At 62.1% G+C, this 23,643-nt stretch overlaps 23 non-coding genes across 23 annotated transcripts; all 23 read right to left on the bottom strand.

Moving 5' to 3' along the window:
• Positions 1-353: 353 nt before the first annotated feature.
• Positions 354-517, bottom strand: LOC138558220 (U1 spliceosomal RNA). Its single transcript, XR_011298373.1, has one exon. It is a non-coding gene; the product is annotated as a U1 spliceosomal RNA (small nuclear RNA).
• An 866-nt stretch (positions 518-1,383) lies between these two features.
• LOC138558366 (U1 spliceosomal RNA) lies at positions 1,384-1,547 on the bottom strand. The gene has a single exon (XR_011298516.1). It is a non-coding gene; the product is annotated as a U1 spliceosomal RNA (small nuclear RNA).
• Positions 1,548-2,413: 866 nt separating this feature from the next.
• LOC138558418 (U1 spliceosomal RNA) lies at positions 2,414-2,577 on the bottom strand. Its single transcript, XR_011298568.1, has one exon. It is a non-coding gene; the product is annotated as a U1 spliceosomal RNA (small nuclear RNA).
• Positions 2,578-3,447: 870 nt separating this feature from the next.
• Positions 3,448-3,611, bottom strand: LOC138558219 (U1 spliceosomal RNA). Its single transcript, XR_011298372.1, has one exon. It is a non-coding gene; the product is annotated as a U1 spliceosomal RNA (small nuclear RNA).
• Positions 3,612-4,477: 866 nt separating this feature from the next.
• LOC138558217 (U1 spliceosomal RNA) lies at positions 4,478-4,641 on the bottom strand. The gene has a single exon (XR_011298370.1). It is a non-coding gene; the product is annotated as a U1 spliceosomal RNA (small nuclear RNA).
• Positions 4,642-5,511: 870 nt separating this feature from the next.
• LOC138558216 (U1 spliceosomal RNA) lies at positions 5,512-5,675 on the bottom strand. Its single transcript, XR_011298369.1, has one exon. It is a non-coding gene; the product is annotated as a U1 spliceosomal RNA (small nuclear RNA).
• An 866-nt stretch (positions 5,676-6,541) lies between these two features.
• On the bottom strand, positions 6,542-6,705 carry LOC138558364 (U1 spliceosomal RNA). Its single transcript, XR_011298514.1, has one exon. It is a non-coding gene; the product is annotated as a U1 spliceosomal RNA (small nuclear RNA).
• An 866-nt stretch (positions 6,706-7,571) lies between these two features.
• LOC138558579 (U1 spliceosomal RNA) lies at positions 7,572-7,735 on the bottom strand. The gene has a single exon (XR_011298723.1). It is a non-coding gene; the product is annotated as a U1 spliceosomal RNA (small nuclear RNA).
• An 870-nt stretch (positions 7,736-8,605) lies between these two features.
• LOC138558215 (U1 spliceosomal RNA) lies at positions 8,606-8,769 on the bottom strand. Its single transcript, XR_011298368.1, has one exon. It is a non-coding gene; the product is annotated as a U1 spliceosomal RNA (small nuclear RNA).
• An 866-nt stretch (positions 8,770-9,635) lies between these two features.
• On the bottom strand, positions 9,636-9,799 carry LOC138558578 (U1 spliceosomal RNA). Its single transcript, XR_011298722.1, has one exon. It is a non-coding gene; the product is annotated as a U1 spliceosomal RNA (small nuclear RNA).
• An 870-nt stretch (positions 9,800-10,669) lies between these two features.
• On the bottom strand, positions 10,670-10,833 carry LOC138558214 (U1 spliceosomal RNA). Its single transcript, XR_011298367.1, has one exon. It is a non-coding gene; the product is annotated as a U1 spliceosomal RNA (small nuclear RNA).
• Positions 10,834-11,699: 866 nt separating this feature from the next.
• Positions 11,700-11,863, bottom strand: LOC138558577 (U1 spliceosomal RNA). Its single transcript, XR_011298721.1, has one exon. It is a non-coding gene; the product is annotated as a U1 spliceosomal RNA (small nuclear RNA).
• An 870-nt stretch (positions 11,864-12,733) lies between these two features.
• On the bottom strand, positions 12,734-12,897 carry LOC138558213 (U1 spliceosomal RNA). Its single transcript, XR_011298366.1, has one exon. It is a non-coding gene; the product is annotated as a U1 spliceosomal RNA (small nuclear RNA).
• An 866-nt stretch (positions 12,898-13,763) lies between these two features.
• LOC138558212 (U1 spliceosomal RNA) lies at positions 13,764-13,927 on the bottom strand. The gene has a single exon (XR_011298365.1). It is a non-coding gene; the product is annotated as a U1 spliceosomal RNA (small nuclear RNA).
• Positions 13,928-14,793: 866 nt separating this feature from the next.
• On the bottom strand, positions 14,794-14,957 carry LOC138558211 (U1 spliceosomal RNA). Its single transcript, XR_011298364.1, has one exon. It is a non-coding gene; the product is annotated as a U1 spliceosomal RNA (small nuclear RNA).
• Positions 14,958-15,827: 870 nt separating this feature from the next.
• On the bottom strand, positions 15,828-15,991 carry LOC138558576 (U1 spliceosomal RNA). Its single transcript, XR_011298720.1, has one exon. It is a non-coding gene; the product is annotated as a U1 spliceosomal RNA (small nuclear RNA).
• Positions 15,992-16,861: 870 nt separating this feature from the next.
• Positions 16,862-17,025, bottom strand: LOC138558210 (U1 spliceosomal RNA). Its single transcript, XR_011298363.1, has one exon. It is a non-coding gene; the product is annotated as a U1 spliceosomal RNA (small nuclear RNA).
• Positions 17,026-17,891: 866 nt separating this feature from the next.
• On the bottom strand, positions 17,892-18,055 carry LOC138558209 (U1 spliceosomal RNA). The gene has a single exon (XR_011298362.1). It is a non-coding gene; the product is annotated as a U1 spliceosomal RNA (small nuclear RNA).
• Positions 18,056-18,935: 880 nt separating this feature from the next.
• On the bottom strand, positions 18,936-19,099 carry LOC138558575 (U1 spliceosomal RNA). Its single transcript, XR_011298719.1, has one exon. It is a non-coding gene; the product is annotated as a U1 spliceosomal RNA (small nuclear RNA).
• Positions 19,100-19,969: 870 nt separating this feature from the next.
• Positions 19,970-20,133, bottom strand: LOC138558208 (U1 spliceosomal RNA). The gene has a single exon (XR_011298361.1). It is a non-coding gene; the product is annotated as a U1 spliceosomal RNA (small nuclear RNA).
• Positions 20,134-20,999: 866 nt separating this feature from the next.
• On the bottom strand, positions 21,000-21,163 carry LOC138558206 (U1 spliceosomal RNA). The gene has a single exon (XR_011298359.1). It is a non-coding gene; the product is annotated as a U1 spliceosomal RNA (small nuclear RNA).
• An 866-nt stretch (positions 21,164-22,029) lies between these two features.
• Positions 22,030-22,193, bottom strand: LOC138558205 (U1 spliceosomal RNA). The gene has a single exon (XR_011298358.1). It is a non-coding gene; the product is annotated as a U1 spliceosomal RNA (small nuclear RNA).
• Positions 22,194-23,063: 870 nt separating this feature from the next.
• On the bottom strand, positions 23,064-23,227 carry LOC138558574 (U1 spliceosomal RNA). The gene has a single exon (XR_011298718.1). It is a non-coding gene; the product is annotated as a U1 spliceosomal RNA (small nuclear RNA).
• Between the last annotated feature and the right edge of the window lie 416 nt (positions 23,228-23,643).

Raw genomic sequence — 23,643 nt, 5'->3', positions numbered from 1 at the left:
GGAGGGCCTGGGCGCGAAAGCAGAGCCCGGGCAGGGCAGGCTGGCTTCAAGAACTACCGGGGCACCTGATATCATGGGGCGCACAAGTCTGGGGTTAGGCACCTGTGCACTTCACCCCTCCAGTGAATGCTGGCCCTCTTGACCGCAGCAACATTCAGGGGCCCAACCTACACATGACACACATGACTTTCACATTTTTTTATTTCACCAATCCATCAGGCCTGTGGACCCCTGAACGGCCCAGGGCTGGCCCTCTTGACTGCAGCAAAATAAACTCTGCTGCACGAGCTTGGGCCCTGTGAGCAAACAACCTGACTCGCACACTAAACTCTTTCTTTCTTTCACCAATAAATCAGGGGAAAGCGCGAACGCAGTCCCCCACTACCAGAAATAATGCAGTCGAGAATCCCGCATTTGGGGACATCGCAGGGGTCAGCAAATCCGATGTGCAATGGATGAGCCTCACCCTGGGAGCTCTGCCTTGCTGATCACAGATGCTCCCCTGCCAGGTAAGTATGAGTTGCGAGCCAGAGGGCAGGGCTTGGGCCTGTTCTGGAAGCCCCGCTAAGCGAGGGTGAGAAGGCCGGCCCTGACCCAGCCCCAGCCCTCCCGGAAGCCCTGAGCGTCTGCGGAGCTGCCTGTCCCACGTGCAGGGGGAAGCTCCGGCAGGCAGAGCCCAGCAGAAGAGGCACATTGTGGCACAGTTCATGTCTCCCACCAGGCCCTGCTCGGCCTGAGATTTGCATAAATTCGGACCTGGCTGCCAGCCAGCAGGCCCAGTCGGAAAGCGAGCAGGCCTGGCGCAGTGGGCCCACTGGCCCGTCGGCCCCAGGCGGGTCCATGGCCCTCCTGAGCCGACAGGTCACCCCGCTTAACAAGAGCGTCTCGGGTGGGGTGCCCCCCGCCAGGACACAGCAAGGCCCGATCGTGCCCGATCGGTGCTCGGACGGGGCGGGCGGCAGCGGCGGCCGGGAGCCAGTTTCACCCCTGCCCCCAAAACCCCAGGAGCTGGCTGGGCCTTCCTTAGGTTGGAGGGCCTGGGCGCGAAAGCAGAGCCCGGGCAGGGCAGGCTGGCTTCAAGAACTACCGGGGCACCTGATATCATGGGGCGCACAAGTCTGGGGTTAGGCACCTGTGCACTTCACCCCTCCAGTGAATGCTGGCCCTCTTGACCGCAGCAACATTCAGGGGCCCAACCTACACATGACACACATGACTTTCACATTTTTTTATTTCACCAATCCATCAGGCCTGTGGACCCCTGAACGGCCCAGGGCTGGCCCTCTTGACTGCAGCAAAATAAACTCTGCTGCACGAGCTTGGGCCCTGTGTGCAAACAACCTGACTCGCACACTAAACTCTTTCTTTCTTTCACCAATAAATCAGGGGAAAGCGCGAACGCAGTCCCCCACTACCAGAAATAATACAGTCGAGAATCCCGCATTTGGGGACATCGCAGGGGTCAGCAAATCCGATGTGCAATGGATGAGCCTCACCCTGGGAGCTCTGCCTTGCTGATCACAGATGCTCCCCTGCCAGGTAAGTATGAGTTGCGAGCCAGAGGGCAGGGCTTGGGCCTGTTCTGGAAGCCCCGCTAAGCGAGGGTGAGAAGGCCGGCCCTGACCCAGCCCCAGCCCTCCCGGAAGCCCTGAGCGTCTGCGGAGCTGCCTGTCCCACGTGCAGGGGGAAGCTCCGGCAGGCAGAGCCCAGCAGAAGAGGCACATTGTGGCACAGTTCATGTCTCCCACCAGGCCCTGCTCGGCCTGAGATTTGCATAAATTCGGACCTGGCTGCCAGCCAGCAGGCCCAGTCGGAAAGCGAGCAGGCCTGGCGCAGTGGGCCCACTGGCCCGTCGGCCCCAGGCGGGTCCATGGCCCTCCTGAGCCGACAGGTCACCCCGCTTAACAAGAGCGTCTCGGGTGGGGTGCCCCCCGCCAGGACACGGCAAGGCCCGATCGTGCCCGATCGGTGCTCGGACGGGGCGGGCGGCAGCGGCGGCCGGGAGCCAGTTTCACCCCTGCCCCCAAAACCCCAGGAGCTGGCTGGGCCTTCCTTAGGTTGGAGGGCCTGGGCGCGAAAGCAGAGCCCGGGCAGGGCAGGCTGGCTTCAAGAACTACCGGGGCACCTGATATCATGGGGCGCACAAGTCTGGGGTTAGGCACCTGTGCACTTCACCCCTCCAGTGAATGCTGGCCCTCTTGACCGCAGCAACATTCAGGGGCCCAACCTACACATGACACACATGACTTTCACATTTTTTTATTTCACCAATCCATCAGGCCTGTGGACCCCTGAACGGCCCAGGGCTGGCCCTCTTGACTGCAGCAAAATAAACTCTGCTGCACGAGCTTGGGCCCTGTGTGCAAACAACCTGACTCGCACACTAAACTCTTTCTTTCTTTCACCAATAAATCAGGGGAAAGCGCGAACGCAGTCCCCCACTACCAGAAATAATGCAGTCGAGAATCCCGCATTTGGGGACATCGCAGGGGTCAGCAAATCCGATGTGCAATGGAGGAGCCTCACCCTGGGAGCTCTGCCTTGCTGATCACAGATGCTCCCCTGCCAGGTAAGTATGAGTTGCGAGCCAGAGGGCAGGGCTTGGGCCTGTTCTGGAAGCCCCGCTAAGCGAGGGTGAGAAGGCCGGCCCTGACCCAGCCCCAGCCCTCCCGGAAGCCCTGAGCGTCTGCGGAGCTGCCTGTCCCACGTGCAGGGGGAAGCTCCGGCAGGCAGAGCCCAGCAGAAGAGGCACATTGTGGCACAGTTCATGTCTCCCACCAGGCCCTGCTCGGCCTGAGATTTGCATAAATTCGGACCTGGCTGCCAGCCAGCAGGCCCAGTCGGAAAGCGAGCAGGCCTGGCGCAGTGGGCCCACTGGCCCGTCGGCCCCAGGCGGGTCCATGGCCCTCCTGAGCCGACAGGTCACCCCGCTTAACAAGAGCGTCTCGGGTGGGGTGCCCCCCGCCAGGACACGGCAAGGCCGTGAAGGCAAGGCCCGATCGGTGCTCGGACGGGGCGGGCGGCAGCGGCGGCCGGGAGCCAGTCTCACCCCTGCCCCCAAAACCCCAGGAGCTGGCCGGGCCTTCCTTAGGTTGGAGGGCCTGGGCGCGAAAGCAGAGCCCGGGCAGGGCAGGCTGGCTTCAAGAACTACCGGGGCACCTGATATCATGGGGCGCACAAGTCTGGGGTTAGGCACCTGTGCACTTCACCCCTCCAGTGAATGCTGGCCCTCTTGACCGCAGCAACATTCAGGGGCCCAACCTACACATGACACACATGACTTTCACATTTTTTTATTTCACCAATCCATCAGGCCTGTGGACCCCTGAACGGCCCAGGGCTGGCCCTCTTGACTGCAGCAAAATAAACTCTGCTGCACGAGCTTGGGCCCTGTGAGCAAACAACCTGACTCGCACACTAAACTCTTTCTTTCTTTCACCAATAAATCAGGGGAAAGCGCGAACGCAGTCCCCCACTACCAGAAATAATGCAGTCGAGAATCCCGCATTTGGGGACATCGCAGGGGTCAGCAAATCCGATGTGCAATGGATGAGCCTCACCCTGGGAGCTCTGCCTTGCTGATCACAGATGCTCCCCTGCCAGGTAAGTATGAGTTGCGAGCCAGAGGGCAGGGCTTGGGCCTGTTCTGGAAGCCCCGCTAAGCGAGGGTGAGAAGGCCGGCCCTGACCCAGCCCCAGCCCTCCCGGAAGCCCTGAGCGTCTGCGGAGCTGCCTGTCCCACGTGCAGGGGGAAGCTCCGGCAGGCAGAGCCCAGCAGAAGAGGCACATTGTGGCACAGTTCATGTCTCCCACCAGGCCCTGCTCGGCCTGAGATTTGCATAAATTCGGACCTGGCTGCCAGCCAGCAGGCCCAGTCGGAAAGCGAGCAGGCCTGGCGCAGTGGGCCCACTGGCCCGTCGGCCCCAGGCGGGTCCATGGCCCTCCTGAGCCGACAGGTCACCCCGCTTAACAAGAGCGTCTCGGGTGGGGTGCCCCCCGCCAGGACACGGCAAGGCCCGATCGTGCCCGATCGGTGCTCGGACGGGGCGGGCGGCAGCGGCGGCCGGGAGCCAGTTTCACCCCTGCCCCCAAAACCCCAGGAGCTGGCTGGGCCTTCCTTAGGTTGGAGGGCCTGGGCGCGAAAGCAGAGCCCGGGCAGGGCAGGCTGGCTTCAAGAACTACCGGGGCACCTGATATCATGGGGCGCACAAGTCTGGGGTTAGGCACCTGTGCACTTCACCCCTCCAGTGAATGCTGGCCCTCTTGACCGCAGCAACATTCAGGGGCCCAACCTACACATGACACACATGACTTTCACATTTTTTTATTTCACCAATCCATCAGGCCTGTGGACCCCTGAACGGCCCAGGGCTGGCCCTCTTGACTGCAGCAAAATAAACTCTGCTGCACGAGCTTGGGCCCTGTGTGCAAACAACCTGACTCGCACACTAAACTCTTTCTTTCTTTCACCAATAAATCAGGGGAAAGCGCGAACGCAGTCCCCCACTACCAGAAATAATGCAGTCGAGAATCCCGCATTTGGGGACATCGCAGGGGTCAGCAAATCCGATGTGCAATGGATGAGCCTCACCCTGGGAGCTCTGCCTTGCTGATCACAGATGCTCCCCTGCCAGGTAAGTATGAGTTGCGAGCCAGAGGGCAGGGCTTGGGCCTGTTCTGGAAGCCCCGCTAAGCGAGGGTGAGAAGGCCGGCCCTGACCCAGCCCCAGCCCTCCCGGAAGCCCTGAGCGTCTGCGGAGCTGCCTGTCCCACGTGCAGGGGGAAGCTCCGGCAGGCAGAGCCCAGCAGAAGAGGCACATTGTGGCACAGTTCATGTCTCCCACCAGGCCCTGCTCGGCCTGAGATTTGCATAAATTCGGACCTGGCTGCCAGCCAGCAGGCCCAGTCGGAAAGCGAGCAGGCCTGGCGCAGTGGGCCCACTGGCCCGTCGGCCCCAGGCGGGTCCATGGCCCTCCTGAGCCGACAGGTCACCCCGCTTAACAAGAGCGTCTCGGGTGGGGTGCCCCCCGCCAGGACACGGCAAGGCCGTGAAGGCAAGGCCCGATCGGTGCTCGGACGGGGCGGGCGGCAGCGGCGGCCGGGAGCCAGTCTCACCCCTGCCCCCAAAACCCCAGGAGCTGGCTGGGCCTTCCTTAGGTTGGAGGGCCTGGGCGCGAAAGCAGAGCCCGGGCAGGGCAGGCTGGCTTCAAGAACTACCGGGGCACCTGATATCATGGGGCGCACAAGTCTGGGGTTAGGCACCTGTGCACTTCACCCCTCCAGTGAATGCTGGCCCTCTTGACCGCAGCAACATTCAGGGGCCCAACCTACACATGACACACATGACTTTCACATTTTTTTATTTCACCAATCCATCAGGCCTGTGGACCCCTGAACGGCCCAGGGCTGGCCCTCTTGACTGCAGCAAAATAAACTCTGCTGCACGAGCTTGGGCCCTGTGAGCAAACAACCTGACTCGCACACTAAATTCTTTCTTTCTTTCACCAATAAATCAGGGGAAAGCGCGAACGCAGTCCCCCACTACCAGAAATAATGCAGTCGAGAATCCCGCATTTGGGGACATCGCAGGGGTCAGCAAATCCGATGTGCAATGGATGAGCCTCACCCTGGGAGCTCTGCCTTGCTGATCACAGATGCTCCCCTGCCAGGTAAGTATGAGTTGCGAGCCAGAGGGCAGGGCTTGGGCCTGTTCTGGAAGCCCCGCTAAGCGAGGGTGAGAAGGCCGGCCCTGACCCAGCCCCAGCCCTCCCGGAAGCCCTGAGCGTCTGCGGAGCTGCCTGTCCCACGTGCAGGGGGAAGCTCCGGCAGGCAGAGCCCAGCAGAAGAGGCACATTGTGGCACAGTTCATGTCTCCCACCAGGCCCTGCTCGGCCTGAGATTTGCATAAATTCGGACCTGGCTGCCAGCCAGCAGGCCCAGTCGGAAAGCGAGCAGGCCTGGCGCAGTGGGCCCACTGGCCCGTCGGCCCCAGGCGGGTCCATGGCCCTCCTGAGCCGACAGGTCACCCCGCTTAACAAGAGCGTCTCGGGTGGGGTGCCCCCCGCCAGGACACGGCAAGGCCCGATCGTGCCCGATCGGTGCTCGGACGGGGCGGGCGGCAGCGGCGGCCGGGAGCCAGTTTCACCCCTGCCCCCAAAACCCCAGGAGCTGGCTGGGCCTTCCTTAGGTTGGAGGGCCTGGGCGCGAAAGCAGAGCCCGGGCAGGGCAGGCTGGCTTCAAGAACTACCGGGGCACCTGATATCATGGGGCGCACAAGTCTGGGGTTAGGCACCTGTGCACTTCACCCCTCCAGTGAATGCTGGCCCTCTTGACCGCAGCAACATTCAGGGGCCCAACCTACACATGACACACATGACTTTCACATTTTTTTATTTCACCAATCCATCAGGCCTGTGGACCCCTGAACGGCCCAGGGCTGGCCCTCTTGACTGCAGCAAAATAAACTCTGCTGCACGAGCTTGGGCCCTGTGTGCAAACAACCTGACTCGCACACTAAACTCTTTCTTTCTTTCACCAATAAATCAGGGGAAAGCGCGAACGCAGTCCCCCACTACCAGAAATAATACAGTCGAGAATCCCGCATTTGGGGACATCGCAGGGGTCAGCAAATCCGATGTGCAATGGATGAGCCTCACCCTGGGAGCTCTGCCTTGCTGATCACAGATGCTCCCCTGCCAGGTAAGTATGAGTTGCGAGCCAGAGGGCAGGGCTTGGGCCTGTTCTGGAAGCCCCGCTAAGCGAGGGTGAGAAGGCCGGCCCTGACCCAGCCCCAGCCCTCCCGGAAGCCCTGAGCGTCTGCGGAGCTGCCTGTCCCACGTGCAGGGGGAAGCTCCGGCAGGCAGAGCCCAGCAGAAGAGGCACATTGTGGCACAGTTCATGTCTCCCACCAGGCCCTGCTCGGCCTGAGATTTGCATAAATTCGGACCTGGCTGCCAGCCAGCAGGCCCAGTCGGAAAGCGAGCAGGCCTGGCGCAGTGGGCCCACTGGCCCGTCGGCCCCAGGCGGGTCCATGGCCCTCCTGAGCCGACAGGTCACCCCGCTTAACAAGAGCGTCTCGGGTGGGGTGCCCCCCGCCAGGACACGGCAAGGCCCGATCGTGCCCGATCGGTGCTCGGACGGGGCGGGCGGCAGCGGCGGCCGGGAGCCAGTTTCACCCCTGCCCCCAAAACCCCAGGAGCTGGCTGGGCCTTCCTTAGGTTGGAGGGCCTGGGCGCGAAAGCAGAGCCCGGGCAGGGCAGGCTGGCTTCAAGAACTACCGGGGCACCTGATATCATGGGGCGCACAAGTCTGGGGTTAGGCACCTGTGCACTTCACCCCTCCAGTGAATGCTGGCCCTCTTGACCGCAGCAACATTCAGGGGCCCAACCTACACATGACACACATGACTTTCACATTTTTTTATTTCACCAATCCATCAGGCCTGTGGACCCCTGAACGGCCCAGGGCTGGCCCTCTTGACTGCAGCAAAATAAACTCTGCTGCACGAGCTTGGGCCCTGTGTGCAAACAACCTGACTCGCACACTAAACTCTTTCTTTCTTTCACCAATAAATCAGGGGAAAGCGCGAACGCAGTCCCCCACTACCAGAAATAATGCAGTCGAGAATCCCGCATTTGGGGACATCGCAGGGGTCAGCAAATCCGATGTGCAATGGAGGAGTCTCACCCTGGGAGCTCTGCCTTGCTGATCACAGATGCTCCCCTGCCAGGTAAGTATGAGTTGCGAGCCAGAGGGCAGGGCTTGGGCCTGTTCTGGAAGCCCCGCTAAGCGAGGGTGAGAAGGCCGGCCCTGACCCAGCCCCAGCCCTCCCGGAAGCCCTGAGCGTCTGCGGAGCTGCCTGTCCCACGTGCAGGGGGAAGCTCCGGCAGGCAGAGCCCAGCAGAAGAGGCACATTGTGGCACAGTTCATGTCTCCCACCAGGCCCTGCTCGGCCTGAGATTTGCATAAATTCGGACCTGGCTGCCAGCCAGCAGGCCCAGTCGGAAAGCGAGCAGGCCTGGCGCAGTGGGCCCACTGGCCCGTCGGCCCCAGGCGGGTCCATGGCCCTCCTGAGCCGACAGGTCACCCCGCTTAACAAGAGCGTCTCGGGTGGGGTGCCCCCCGCCAGGACACGGCAAGGCCGTGAAGGCAAGGCCCGATCGGTGCTCGGACGGGGCGGGCGGCAGCGGCGGCCGGGAGCCAGTCTCACCCCTGCCCCCAAAACCCCAGGAGCTGGCCGGGCCTTCCTTAGGTTGGAGGGCCTGGGCGCGAAAGCAGAGCCCGGGCAGGGCAGGCTGGCTTCAAGAACTACCGGGGCACCTGATATCATGGGGCGCACAAGTCTGGGGTTAGGCACCTGTGCACTTCACCCCTCCAGTGAATGCTGGCCCTCTTGACCGCAGCAACATTCAGGGGCCCAACCTACACATGACACACATGACTTTCACATTTTTTTATTTCACCAATCCATCAGGCCTGTGGACCCCTGAACGGCCCAGGGCTGGCCCTCTTGACTGCAGCAAAATAAACTCTGCTGCACGAGCTTGGGCCCTGTGAGCAAACAACCTGACTCGCACACTAAACTCTTTCTTTCTTTCACCAATAAATCAGGGGAAAGCGCGAACGCAGTCCCCCACTACCAGAAATAATGCAGTCGAGAATCCCGCATTTGGGGACATCGCAGGGGTCAGCAAATCCGATGTGCAATGGATGAGCCTCACCCTGGGAGCTCTGCCTTGCTGATCACAGATGCTCCCCTGCCAGGTAAGTATGAGTTGCGAGCCAGAGGGCAGGGCTTGGGCCTGTTCTGGAAGCCCCGCTAAGCGAGGGTGAGAAGGCCGGCCCTGACCCAGCCCCAGCCCTCCCGGAAGCCCTGAGCGTCTGCGGAGCTGCCTGTCCCACGTGCAGGGGGAAGCTCCGGCAGGCAGAGCCCAGCAGAAGAGGCACATTGTGGCACAGTTCATGTCTCCCACCAGGCCCTGCTCGGCCTGAGATTTGCATAAATTCGGACCTGGCTGCCAGCCAGCAGGCCCAGTCGGAAAGCGAGCAGGCCTGGCGCAGTGGGCCCACTGGCCCGTCGGCCCCAGGCGGGTCCATGGCCCTCCTGAGCCGACAGGTCACCCCGCTTAACAAGAGCGTCTCGGGTGGGGTGCCCCCCGCCAGGACACGGCAAGGCCCGATCGTGCCCGATCGGTGCTCGGACGGGGCGGGCGGCAGCGGCGGCCGGGAGCCAGTTTCACCCCTGCCCCCAAAACCCCAGGAGCTGGCTGGGCCTTCCTTAGGTTGGAGGGCCTGGGCGCGAAAGCAGAGCCCGGGCAGGGCAGGCTGGCTTCAAGAACTACCGGGGCACCTGATATCATGGGGCGCACAAGTCTGGGGTTAGGCACCTGTGCACTTCACCCCTCCAGTGAATGCTGGCCCTCTTGACCGCAGCAACATTCAGGGGCCCAACCTACACATGACACACATGACTTTCACATTTTTTTATTTCACCAATCCATCAGGCCTGTGGACCCCTGAACGGCCCAGGGCTGGCCCTCTTGACTGCAGCAAAATAAACTCTGCTGCACGAGCTTGGGCCCTGTGTGCAAACAACCTGACTCGCACACTAAACTCTTTCTTTCTTTCACCAATAAATCAGGGGAAAGCGCGAACGCAGTCCCCCACTACCAGAAATAATGCAGTCGAGAATCCCGCATTTGGGGACATCGCAGGGGTCAGCAAATCCGATGTGCAATGGAGGAGTCTCACCCTGGGAGCTCTGCCTTGCTGATCACAGATGCTCCCCTGCCAGGTAAGTATGAGTTGCGAGCCAGAGGGCAGGGCTTGGGCCTGTTCTGGAAGCCCCGCTAAGCGAGGGTGAGAAGGCCGGCCCTGACCCAGCCCCAGCCCTCCCGGAAGCCCTGAGCGTCTGCGGAGCTGCCTGTCCCACGTGCAGGGGGAAGCTCCGGCAGGCAGAGCCCAGCAGAAGAGGCACATTGTGGCACAGTTCATGTCTCCCACCAGGCCCTGCTCGGCCTGAGATTTGCATAAATTCGGACCTGGCTGCCAGCCAGCAGGCCCAGTCGGAAAGCGAGCAGGCCTGGCGCAGTGGGCCCACTGGCCCGTCGGCCCCAGGCGGGTCCATGGCCCTCCTGAGCCGACAGGTCACCCCGCTTAACAAGAGCGTCTCGGGTGGGGTGCCCCCCGCCAGGACACGGCAAGGCCGTGAAGGCAAGGCCCGATCGGTGCTCGGACGGGGCGGGCGGCAGCGGCGGCCGGGAGCCAGTCTCACCCCTGCCCCCAAAACCCCAGGAGCTGGCCGGGCCTTCCTTAGGTTGGAGGGCCTGGGCGCGAAAGCAGAGCCCGGGCAGGGCAGGCTGGCTTCAAGAACTACCGGGGCACCTGATATCATGGGGCGCACAAGTCTGGGGTTAGGCACCTGTGCACTTCACCCCTCCAGTGAATGCTGGCCCTCTTGACCGCAGCAACATTCAGGGGCCCAACCTACACATGACACACATGACTTTCACATTTTTTTATTTCACCAATCCATCAGGCCTGTGGACCCCTGAACGGCCCAGGGCTGGCCCTCTTGACTGCAGCAAAATAAACTCTGCTGCACGAGCTTGGGCCCTGTGAGCAAACAACCTGACTCGCACACTAAACTCTTTCTTTCTTTCACCAATAAATCAGGGGAAAGCGCGAACGCAGTCCCCCACTACCAGAAATAATGCAGTCGAGAATCCCGCATTTGGGGACATCGCAGGGGTCAGCAAATCCGATGTGCAATGGATGAGCCTCACCCTGGGAGCTCTGCCTTGCTGATCACAGATGCTCCCCTGCCAGGTAAGTATGAGTTGCGAGCCAGAGGGCAGGGCTTGGGCCTGTTCTGGAAGCCCCGCTAAGCGAGGGTGAGAAGGCCGGCCCTGACCCAGCCCCAGCCCTCCCGGAAGCCCTGAGCGTCTGCGGAGCTGCCTGTCCCACGTGCAGGGGGAAGCTCCGGCAGGCAGAGCCCAGCAGAAGAGGCACATTGTGGCACAGTTCATGTCTCCCACCAGGCCCTGCTCGGCCTGAGATTTGCATAAATTCGGACCTGGCTGCCAGCCAGCAGGCCCAGTCGGAAAGCGAGCAGGCCTGGCGCAGTGGGCCCACTGGCCCGTCGGCCCCAGGCGGGTCCATGGCCCTCCTGAGCCGACAGGTCACCCCGCTTAACAAGAGCGTCTCGGGTGGGGTGCCCCCCGCCAGGACACGGCAAGGCCCGATCGTGCCCGATCGGTGCTCGGACGGGGCGGGCGGCAGCGGCGGCCGGGAGCCAGTTTCACCCCTGCCCCCAAAACCCCAGGAGCTGGCTGGGCCTTCCTTAGGTTGGAGGGCCTGGGCGCGAAAGCAGAGCCCGGGCAGGGCAGGCTGGCTTCAAGAACTACCGGGGCACCTGATATCATGGGGCGCACAAGTCTGGGGTTAGGCACCTGTGCACTTCACCCCTCCAGTGAATGCTGGCCCTCTTGACCGCAGCAACATTCAGGGGCCCAACCTACACATGACACACATGACTTTCACATTTTTTTATTTCACCAATCCATCAGGCCTGTGGACCCCTGAACGGCCCAGGGCTGGCCCTCTTGACTGCAGCAAAATAAACTCTGCTGCACGAGCTTGGGCCCTGTGTGCAAACAACCTGACTCGCACACTAAACTCTTTCTTTCTTTCACCAATAAATCAGGGGAAAGCGCGAACGCAGTCCCCCACTACCAGAAATAATGCAGTCGAGAATCCCGCATTTGGGGACATCGCAGGGGTCAGCAAATCCGATGTGCAATGGAGGAGTCTCACCCTGGGAGCTCTGCCTTGCTGATCACAGATGCTCCCCTGCCAGGTAAGTATGAGTTGCGAGCCAGAGGGCAGGGCTTGGGCCTGTTCTGGAAGCCCCGCTAAGCGAGGGTGAGAAGGCCGGCCCTGACCCAGCCCCAGCCCTCCCGGAAGCCCTGAGCGTCTGCGGAGCTGCCTGTCCCACGTGCAGGGGGAAGCTCCGGCAGGCAGAGCCCAGCAGAAGAGGCACATTGTGGCACAGTTCATGTCTCCCACCAGGCCCTGCTCGGCCTGAGATTTGCATAAATTCGGACCTGGCTGCCAGCCAGCAGGCCCAGTCGGAAAGCGAGCAGGCCTGGCGCAGTGGGCCCACTGGCCCGTCGGCCCCAGGCGGGTCCATGGCCCTCCTGAGCCGACAGGTCACCCCGCTTAACAAGAGCGTCTCGGGTGGGGTGCCCCCCGCCAGGACACGGCAAGGCCGTGAAGGCAAGGCCCGATCGGTGCTCGGACGGGGCGGGCGGCAGCGGCGGCCGGGAGCCAGTCTCACCCCTGCCCCCAAAACCCCAGGAGCTGGCCGGGCCTTCCTTAGGTTGGAGGGCCTGGGCGCGAAAGCAGAGCCCGGGCAGGGCAGGCTGGCTTCAAGAACTACCGGGGCACCTGATATCATGGGGCGCACAAGTCTGGGGTTAGGCACCTGTGCACTTCACCCCTCCAGTGAATGCTGGCCCTCTTGACCGCAGCAACATTCAGGGGCCCAACCTACACATGACACACATGACTTTCACATTTTTTTATTTCACCAATCCATCAGGCCTGTGGACCCCTGAACGGCCCAGGGCTGGCCCTCTTGACTGCAGCAAAATAAACTCTGCTGCACGAGCTTGGGCCCTGTGAGCAAACAACCTGACTCGCACACTAAACTCTTTCTTTCTTTCACCAATAAATCAGGGGAAAGCGCGAACGCAGTCCCCCACTACCAGAAATAATGCAGTCGAGAATCCCGCATTTGGGGACATCGCAGGGGTCAGCAAATCCGATGTGCAATGGATGAGCCTCACCCTGGGAGCTCTGCCTTGCTGATCACAGATGCTCCCCTGCCAGGTAAGTATGAGTTGCGAGCCAGAGGGCAGGGCTTGGGCCTGTTCTGGAAGCCCCGCTAAGCGAGGGTGAGAAGGCCGGCCCTGACCCAGCCCCAGCCCTCCCGGAAGCCCTGAGCGTCTGCGGAGCTGCCTGTCCCACGTGCAGGGGGAAGCTCCGGCAGGCAGAGCCCAGCAGAAGAGGCACATTGTGGCACAGTTCATGTCTCCCACCAGGCCCTGCTCGGCCTGAGATTTGCATAAATTCGGACCTGGCTGCCAGCCAGCAGGCCCAGTCGGAAAGCGAGCAGGCCTGGCGCAGTGGGCCCACTGGCCCGTCGGCCCCAGGCGGGTCCATGGCCCTCCTGAGCCGACAGGTCACCCCGCTTAACAAGAGCGTCTCGGGTGGGGTGCCCCCCGCCAGGACACGGCAAGGCCCGATCGTGCCCGATCGGTGCTCGGACGGGGCGGGCGGCAGCGGCGGCCGGGAGCCAGTTTCACCCCTGCCCCCAAAACCCCAGGAGCTGGCTGGGCCTTCCTTAGGTTGGAGGGCCTGGGCGCGAAAGCAGAGCCCGGGCAGGGCAGGCTGGCTTCAAGAACTACCGGGGCACCTGATATCATGGGGCGCACAAGTCTGGGGTTAGGCACCTGTGCACTTCACCCCTCCAGTGAATGCTGGCCCTCTTGACCGCAGCAACATTCAGGGGCCCAACCTACACATGACACACATGACTTTCACATTTTTTTATTTCACCAATCCATCAGGCCTGTGGACCCCTGAACGGCCCAGGGCTGGCCCTCTTGACTGCAGCAAAATAAACTCTGCTGCACGAGCTTGGGCCCTGTGTGCAAACAACCTGACTCGCACACTAAACTCTTTCTTTCTTTCACCAATAAATCAGGGGAAAGCGCGAACGCAGTCCCCCACTACCAGAAATAATGCAGTCGAGAATCCCGCATTTGGGGACATCGCAGGGGTCAGCAAATCCGATGTGCAATGGATGAGCCTCACCCTGGGAGCTCTGCCTTGCTGATCACAGATGCTCCCCTGCCAGGTAAGTATGAGTTGCGAGCCAGAGGGCAGGGCTTGGGCCTGTTCTGGAAGCCCCGCTAAGCGAGGGTGAGAAGGCCGGCCCTGACCCAGCCCCAGCCCTCCCGGAAGCCCTGAGCGTCTGCGGAGCTGCCTGTCCCACGTGCAGGGGGAAGCTCCGGCAGGCAGAGCCCAGCAGAAGAGGCACATTGTGGCACAGTTCATGTCTCCCACCAGGCCCTGCTCGGCCTGAGATTTGCATAAATTCGGACCTGGCTGCCAGCCAGCAGGCCCAGTCGGAAAGCGAGCAGGCCTGGCGCAGTGGGCCCACTGGCCCGTCGGCCCCAGGCGGGTCCATGGCCCTCCTGAGCCGACAGGTCACCCCGCTTAACAAGAGCGTCTCGGGTGGGGTGCCCCCCGCCAGGACACGGCAAGGCCCGATCGTGCCCGATCGGTGCTCGGACGGGGCGGGCGGCAGCGGCGGCCGGGAGCCAGTTTCACCCCTGCCCCCAAAACCCCAGGAGCTGGCTGGGCCTTCCTTAGGTTGGAGGGCCTGGGCGCGAAAGCAGAGCCCGGGCAGGGCAGGCTGGCTTCAAGAACTACCGGGGCACCTGATATCATGGGGCGCACAAGTCTGGGGTTAGGCACCTGTGCACTTCACCCCTCCAGTGAATGCTGGCCCTCTTGACCGCAGCAACATTCAGGGGCCCAACCTACACATGACACACATGACTTTCACATTTTTTTATTTCACCAATCCATCAGGCCTGTGGACCCCTGAACGGCCCAGGGCTGGCCCTCTTGACTGCAGCAAAATAAACTCTGCTGCACGAGCTTGGGCCCTGTGTGCAAACAACCTGACTCGCACACTAAACTCTTTCTTTCTTTCACCAATAAATCAGGGGAAAGCGCGAACGCAGTCCCCCACTACCAGAAATAATGCAGTCGAGAATCCCGCATTTGGGGACATCGCAGGGGTCAGCAAATCCGATGTGCAATGGATGAGCCTCACCCTGGGAGCTCTGCCTTGCTGATCACAGATGCTCCCCTGCCAGGTAAGTATGAGTTGCGAGCCAGAGGGCAGGGCTTGGGCCTGTTCTGGAAGCCCCGCTAAGCGAGGGTGAGAAGGCCGGCCCTGACCCAGCCCCAGCCCTCCCGGAAGCCCTGAGCGTCTGCGGAGCTGCCTGTCCCACGTGCAGGGGGAAGCTCCGGCAGGCAGAGCCCAGCAGAAGAGGCACATTGTGGCACAGTTCATGTCTCCCACCAGGCCCTGCTCGGCCTGAGATTTGCATAAATTCGGACCTGGCTGCCAGCCAGCAGGCCCAGTCGGAAAGCGAGCAGGCCTGGCGCAGTGGGCCCACTGGCCCGTCGGCCCCAGGCGGGTCCATGGCCCTCCTGAGCCGACAGGTCACCCCGCTTAACAAGAGCGTCTCGGGTGGGGTGCCCCCCGCCAGGACACGGCAAGGCCGTGAAGGCAAGGCCCGATCGGTGCTCGGACGGGGCGGGCGGCAGCGGCGGCCGGGAGCCAGTCTCACCCCTGCCCCCAAAACCCCAGGAGCTGGCTGGGCCTTCCTTAGGTTGGAGGGCCTGGGCGCGAAAGCAGAGCCCGGGCAGGGCAGGCTGGCTTCAAGAACTACCGGGGCACCTGATATCATGGGGCGCACAAGTCTGGGGTTAGGCACCTGTGCACTTCACCCCTCCAGTGAATGCTGGCCCTCTTGACCGCAGCAACATTCAGGGGCCCAACCTACACATGACACACATGACTTTCACATTTTTTTATTTCACCAATCCATCAGGCCTGTGGACCCCTGAACGGCCCAGGGCTGGCCCTCTTGACTGCAGCAAAATAAACTCTGCTGCACGAGCTTGGGCCCTGTGTGCAAACAACCTGACTCGCACACTAAACTCTTTCTTTCTTTCACCAATAAATCAGGGGAAAGCGCGAACGCAGTCCCCCACTACCAGAAATAATGCAGTCGAGAATCCCGCATTTGGGGACATCGCAGGGGTCAGCAAATCCGATGTGCAATGGAGGAGTCTCACCCTGGGAGCTCTGCCTTGCTGATCACAGATGCTCCCCTGCCAGGTAAGTATGAGTTGCGAGCCAGAGGGCAGGGCTTGGGCCTGTTCTGGAAGCCCCGCTAAGCGAGGGTGAGAAGGCCGGCCCTGACCCAGCCCCAGCCCTCCCGGAAGCCCTGAGCGTCTGCGGAGCTGCCTGTCCCACGTGCAGGGGGAAGCTCCGGCAGGCAGAGCCCAGCAGAAGAGGCACATTGTGGCACAGTTCATGTCTCCCACCAGGCCCTGCTCGGCCTGAGATTTGCATAAATTCGGACCTGGCTGCCAGCCAGCAGGCCCAGTCGGAAAGCGAGCAGGCCTGGCGCAGTGGGCCCACTGGCCCGTCGGCCCCAGGCGGGTCCATGGCCCTCCTGAGCCGACAGGTCACCCCGCTTAACAAGAGCGTCTCGGGTGGGGTGCCCCCCGCCAGGACACGGCAAGGCCGTGAAGGCAAGGCCCGATCGGTGCTCGGACGGGGCGGGCGGCAGCGGCGGCCGGGAGCCAGTCTCACCCCTGCCCCCAAAACCCCAGGAGCTGGCCGGGCCTTCCTTAGGTTGGAGGGCCTGGGCGCGAAAGCAGAGCCCGGGCAGGGCAGGCTGGCTTCAAGAACTACCGGGGCACCTGATATCATGGGGCGCACAAGTCTGGGGTTAGGCACCTGTGCACTTCACCCCTCCAGTGAATGCTGGCCCTCTTGACCGCAGCAACATTCAGGGGCCCAACCTACACATGACACACATGACTTTCACATTTTTTTATTTCACCAATCCATCAGGCCTGTGGACCCCTGAACGGCCCAGGGCTGGCCCTCTTGACTGCAGCAAAATAAACTCTGCTGCACGAGCTTGGGCCCTGTGAGCAAACAACCTGACTCGCACACTAAACTCTTTCTTTCTTTCACCAATAAATCAGGGGAAAGCGCGAACGCAGTCCCCCACTACCAGAAATAATGCAGTCGAGAATCCCGCATTTGGGGACATCGCAGGGGTCAGCAAATCCGATGTGCAATGGATGAGCCTCACCCTGGGAGCTCTGCCTTGCTGATCACAGATGCTCCCCTGCCAGGTAAGTATGAGTTGCGAGCCAGAGGGCAGGGCTTGGGCCTGTTCTGGAAGCCCCGCTAAGCGAGGGTGAGAAGGCCGGCCCTGACCCAGCCCCAGCCCTCCCGGAAGCCCTGAGCGTCTGCGGAGCTGCCTGTCCCACGTGCAGGGGGAAGCTCCGGCAGGCAGAGCCCAGCAGAAGAGGCACATTGTGGCACAGTTCATGTCTCCCACCAGGCCCTGCTCGGCCTGAGATTTGCATAAATTCGGACCTGGCTGCCAGCCAGCAGGCCCAGTCGGAAAGCGAGCAGGCCTGGCGCAGTGGGCCCACTGGCCCGTCGGCCCCAGGCGGGTCCATGGCCCTCCTGAGCCGACAGGTCACCCCGCTTAACAAGAGCGTCTCGGGTGGGGTGCCCCCCGCCAGGACACGGCAAGGCCCGATCGTGCCCGATCGGTGCTCGGACGGGGCGGGCGGCAGCGGCGGCCGGGAGCCAGTTTCACCCCTGCCCCCAAAACCCCAGGAGCTGGCTGGGCCTTCCTTAGGTTGGAGGGCCTGGGCGCGAAAGCAGAGCCCGGGCAGGGCAGGCTGGCTTCAAGAACTACCGGGGCACCTGATATCATGGGGCGCACAAGTCTGGGGTTAGGCACCTGTGCACTTCACCCCTCCAGTGAATGCTGGCCCTCTTGACCGCAGCAACATTCAGGGGCCCAACCTACACATGACACACATGACTTTCACATTTTTTTATTTCACCAATCCATCAGGCCTGTGGACCCCTGAACGGCCCAGGGCTGGCCCTCTTGACTGCAGCAAAATAAACTCTGCTGCACGAGCTTGGGCCCTGTGTGCAAACAACCTGACTCGCACACTAAACTCTTTCTTTCTTTCACCAATAAATCAGGGGAAAGCGCGAACGCAGTCCCCCACTACCAGAAATAATGCAGTCGAGAATCCCGCATTTGGGGACATCGCAGGGGTCAGCAAATCCGATGTGCAATGGATGAGCCTCACCCTGGGAGCTCTGCCTTGCTGATCACAGATGCTCCCCTGCCAGGTAAGTATGAGTTGCGAGCCAGAGGGCAGGGCTTGGGCCTGTTCTGGAAGCCCCGCTAAGCGAGGGTGAGAAGGCCGGCCCTGACCCAGCCCCAGCCCTCCCGGAAGCCCTGAGCGTCTGCGGAGCTGCCTGTCCCACGTGCAGGGGGAAGCTCCGGCAGGCAGAGCCCAGCAGAAGAGGCACATTGTGGCACAGTTCATGTCTCCCACCAGGCCCTGCTCGGCCTGAGATTTGCATAAATTCGGACCTGGCTGCCAGCCAGCAGGCCCAGTCGGAAAGCGAGCAGGCCTGGCGCAGTGGGCCCACTGGCCCGTCGGCCCCAGGCGGGTCCATGGCCCTCCTGAGCCGACAGGTCACCCCGCTTAACAAGAGCGTCTCGGGTGGGGTGCCCCCCGCCAGGACACGGCAAGGCCGTGAAGGCAAGACCGGATCGTGCCCGATCGGTGCTCGGACGGGGCGGGCGGCAGCGGCGGCCGGGAGCCAGTCTCACCCCTGCCCCCAAAACCCCAGGAGCTGGCTGGGCCTTCCTTAGGTTGGAGGGCCTGGGCGCGAAAGCAGAGCCCGGGCAGGGCAGGCTGGCTTCAAGAACTACCGGGGCACCTGATATCATGGGGCGCACAAGTCTGGGGTTAGGCACCTGTGCACTTCACCCCTCCAGTGAATGCTGGCCCTCTTGACCGCAGCAACATTCAGGGGCCCAACCTACACATGACACACATGACTTTCACATTTTTTTATTTCACCAATCCATCAGGCCTGTGGACCCCTGAACGGCCCAGGGCTGGCCCTCTTGACTGCAGCAAAATAAACTCTGCTGCACGAGCTTGGGCCCTGTGTGCAAACAACCTGACTCGCACACTAAACTCTTTCTTTCTTTCACCAATAAATCAGGGGAAAGCGCGAACGCAGTCCCCCACTACCAGAAATAATGCAGTCGAGAATCCCGCATTTGGGGACATCGCAGGGGTCAGCAAATCCGATGTGCAATGGAGGAGTCTCACCCTGGGAGCTCTGCCTTGCTGATCACAGATGCTCCCCTGCCAGGTAAGTATGAGTTGCGAGCCAGAGGGCAGGGCTTGGGCCTGTTCTGGAAGCCCCGCTAAGCGAGGGTGAGAAGGCCGGCCCTGACCCAGCCCCAGCCCTCCCGGAAGCCCTGAGCGTCTGCGGAGCTGCCTGTCCCACGTGCAGGGGGAAGCTCCGGCAGGCAGAGCCCAGCAGAAGAGGCACATTGTGGCACAGTTCATGTCTCCCACCAGGCCCTGCTCGGCCTGAGATTTGCATAAATTCGGACCTGGCTGCCAGCCAGCAGGCCCAGTCGGAAAGCGAGCAGGCCTGGCGCAGTGGGCCCACTGGCCCGTCGGCCCCAGGCGGGTCCATGGCCCTCCTGAGCCGACAGGTCACCCCGCTTAACAAGAGCGTCTCGGGTGGGGTGCCCCCCGCCAGGACACGGCAAGGCCGTGAAGGCAAGGCCCGATCGGTGCTCGGACGGGGCGGGCGGCAGCGGCGGCCGGGAGCCAGTCTCACCCCTGCCCCCAAAACCCCAGGAGCTGGCCGGGCCTTCCTTAGGTTGGAGGGCCTGGGCGCGAAAGCAGAGCCCGGGCAGGGCAGGCTGGCTTCAAGAACTACCGGGGCACCTGATATCATGGGGCGCACAAGTCTGGGGTTAGGCACCTGTGCACTTCACCCCTCCAGTGAATGCTGGCCCTCTTGACCGCAGCAACATTCAGGGGCCCAACCTACACATGACACACATGACTTTCACATTTTTTTATTTCACCAATCCATCAGGCCTGTGGACCCCTGAACGGCCCAGGGCTGGCCCTCTTGACTGCAGCAAAATAAACTCTGCTGCACGAGCTTGGGCCCTGTGAGCAAACAACCTGACTCGCACACTAAACTCTTTCTTTCTTTCACCAATAAATCAGGGGAAAGCGCGAACGCAGTCCCCCACTACCAGAAATAATGCAGTCGAGAATCCCGCATTTGGGGACATCGCAGGGGTCAGCAAATCCGATGTGCAATGGATGAGCCTCACCCTGGGAGCTCTGCCTTGCTGATCACAGATGCTCCCCTGCCAGGTAAGTATGAGTTGCGAGCCAGAGGGCAGGGCTTGGGCCTGTTCTGGAAGCCCCGCTAAGCGAGGGTGAGAAGGCCGGCCCTGACCCAGCCCCAGCCCTCCCGGAAGCCCTGAGCGTCTGCGGAGCTGCCTGTCCCACGTGCAGGGGGAAGCTCCGGCAGGCAGAGCCCAGCAGAAGAGGCACATTGTGGCACAGTTCATGTCTCCCACCAGGCCCTGCTCGGCCTGAGATTTGCATAAATTCGGACCTGGCTGCCAGCCAGCAGGCCCAGTCGGAAAGCGAGCAGGCCTGGCGCAGTGGGCCCACTGGCCCGTCGGCCCCAGGCGGGTCCATGGCCCTCCTGAGCCGACAGGTCACCCCGCTTAACAAGAGCGTCTCGGGTGGGGTGCCCCCCGCCAGGACACGGCAAGGCCCGATCGTGCCCGATCGGTGCTCGGACGGGGCGGGCGGCAGCGGCGGCCGGGAGCCAGTTTCACCCCTGCCCCCAAAACCCCAGGAGCTGGCTGGGCCTTCCTTAGGTTGGAGGGCCTGGGCGCGAAAGCAGAGCCCGGGCAGGGCAGGCTGGCTTCAAGAACTACCGGGGCACCTGATATCATGGGGCGCACAAGTCTGGGGTTAGGCACCTGTGCACTTCACCCCTCCAGTGAATGCTGGCCCTCTTGACCGCAGCAACATTCAGGGGCCCAACCTACACATGACACACATGACTTTCACATTTTTTTATTTCACCAATCCATCAGGCCTGTGGACCCCTGAACGGCCCAGGGCTGGCCCTCTTGACTGCAGCAAAATAAACTCTGCTGCACGAGCTTGGGCCCTGTGTGCAAACAACCTGACTCGCACACTAAACTCTTTCTTTCTTTCACCAATAAATCAGGGGAAAGCGCGAACGCAGTCCCCCACTACCAGAAATAATGCAGTCGAGAATCCCGCATTTGGGGACATCGCAGGGGTCAGCAAATCCGATGTGCAATGGATGAGCCTCACCCTGGGAGCTCTGCCTTGCTGATCACAGATGCTCCCCTGCCAGGTAAGTATGAGTTGCGAGCCAGAGGGCAGGGCTTGGGCCTGTTCTGGAAGCCCCGCTAAGCGAGGGTGAGAAGGCCGGCCCTGACCCAGCCCCAGCCCTCCCGGAAGCCCTGAGCGTCTGCGGAGCTGCCTGTCCCACGTGCAGGGGGAAGCTCCGGCAGGCAGAGCCCAGCAGAAGAGGCACATTGTGGCACAGTTCATGTCTCCCACCAGGCCCTGCTCGGCCTGAGATTTGCATAAATTCGGACCTGGCTGCCAGCCAGCAGGCCCAGTCGGAAAGCGAGCAGGCCTGGCGCAGTGGGCCCACTGGCCCGTCGGCCCCAGGCGGGTCCATGGCCCTCCTGAGCCGACAGGTCACCCCGCTTAACAAGAGCGTCTCGGGTGGGGTGCCCCCCGCCAGGACACGGCAAGGCCCGATCGTGCCCGATCGGTGCTCGGACGGGGCGGGCGGCAGCGGCGGCCGGGAGCCAGTTTCACCCCTGCCCCCAAAACCCCAGGAGCTGGCTGGGCCTTCCTTAGGTTGGAGGGCCTGGGCGCGAAAGCAGAGCCCGGGCAGGGCAGGCTGGCTTCAAGAACTACCGGGGCACCTGATATCATGGGGCGCACAAGTCTGGGGTTAGGCACCTGTGCACTTCACCCCTCCAGTGAATGCTGGCCCTCTTGACCGCAGCAACATTCAGGGGCCCAACCTACACATGACACACATGACTTTCACATTTTTTTATTTCACCAATCCATCAGGCCTGTGGACCCCTGAACGGCCCAGGGCTGGCCCTCTTGACTGCAGCAAAATAAACTCTGCTGCACGAGCTTGGGCCCTGTGTGCAAACAACCTGACTCGCACACTAAACTCTTTCTTTCTTTCACCAATAAATCAGGGGAAAGCGCGAACGCAGTCCCCCACTACCAGAAATAATGCAGTCGAGAATCCCGCATTTGGGGACATCGCAGGGGTCAGCAAATCCGATGTGCAATGGATGAGCCTCACCCTGGGAGCTCTGCCTTGCTGATCACAGATGCTCCCCTGCCAGGTAAGTATGAGTTGCGAGCCAGAGGGCAGGGCTTGGGCCTGTTCTGGAAGCCCCGCTAAGCGAGGGTGAGAAGGCCGGCCCTGACCCAGCCCCAGCCCTCCCGGAAGCCCTGAGCGTCTGCGGAGCTGCCTGTCCCACGTGCAGGGGGAAGCTCCGGCAGGCAGAGCCCAGCAGAAGAGGCACATTGTGGCACAGTTCATGTCTCCCACCAGGCCCTGCTCGGCCTGAGATTTGCATAAATTCGGACCTGGCTGCCAGCCAGCAGGCCCAGTCGGAAAGCGAGCAGGCCTGGCGCAGTGGGCCCACTGGCCCGTCGGCCCCAGGCGGGTCCATGGCCCTCCTGAGCCGACAGGTCACCCCGCTTAACAAGAGCGTCTCGGGTGGGGTGCCCCCCGCCAGGACACGGCAAGGCCGTGAAGGCAAGGCCCGATCGGTGCTCGGACGGGGCGGGCGGCAGCGGCGGCCGGGAGCCAGTCTCACCCCTGCCCCCAAAACCCCAGGAGCTGGCTGGGCCTTCCTTAGGTTGGAGGGCCTGGGCGCGAAAGCAGAGCCCGGGCAGGGCAGGCTGGCTTCAAGAACTACCGGGGCACCTGATATCATGGGGCGCACAAGTCTGGGGTTAGGCACCTGTGCACTTCACCCCTCCAGTGAATGCTGGCCCTCTTGACCGCAGCAACATTCAGGGGCCCAACCTACACATGACACACATGACTTTCACATTTTTTTATTTCACCAATCCATCAGGCCTGTGGACCCCTGAACGGCCCAGGGCTGGCCCTCTTGACTGCAGCAAAATAAACTCTGCTGCACGAGCTTGGGCCCTGTGTGCAAACAACCTGACTCGCACACTAAACTCTTTCTTTCTTTCACCAATAAATCAGGGGAAAGCGCGAACGCAGTCCCCCACTACCAGAAATAATGCAGTCGAGAATCCCGCATTTGGGGACATCGCAGGGGTCAGCAAATCCGATGTGCAATGGAGGAGTCTCACCCTGGGAGCTCTGCCTTGCTGATCACAGATGCTCCCCTGCCAGGTAAGTATGAGTTGCGAGCCAGAGGGCAGGGCTTGGGCCTGTTCTGGAAGCCCCGCTAAGCGAGGGTGAGAAGGCCGGCCCTGACCCAGCCCCAGCCCTCCCGGAAGCCCTGAGCGTCTGCGGAGCTGCCTGTCCCACGTGCAGGGGGAAGCTCCGGCAGGCAGAGCCCAGCAGAAGAGGCACATTGTGGCACAGTTCATGTCTCCCACCAGGCCCTGCTCGGCCTGAGATTTGCATAAATTCGGACCTGGCTGCCAGCCAGCAGGCCCAGTCGGAAAGCGAGCAGGCCTGGCGCAGTGGGCCCACTGGCCCGTCGGCCCCAGGCGGGTCCATGGCCCTCCTGAGCCGACAGGTCACCCCGCTTAACAAGAGCGTCTCGGGTGGGGTGCCCCCCGCCAGGACACGGCAAGGCCGTGAAGGCAAG

The sequence above is a fragment of the Ambystoma mexicanum genome, unplaced genomic scaffold (assembly GCF_040938575.1).
Source record: "Ambystoma mexicanum isolate Mex_15411 unplaced genomic scaffold, UKY_AmexF1_1 Mex_scaf34, whole genome shotgun sequence".
NCBI classification, from domain to species: Eukaryota; Metazoa; Chordata; class Amphibia; order Caudata; family Ambystomatidae; genus Ambystoma; species Ambystoma mexicanum.
The sequence above is the reverse complement of the archived record's forward strand: the minus strand, read 5'-3'. Positions and strand labels throughout refer to the sequence as shown.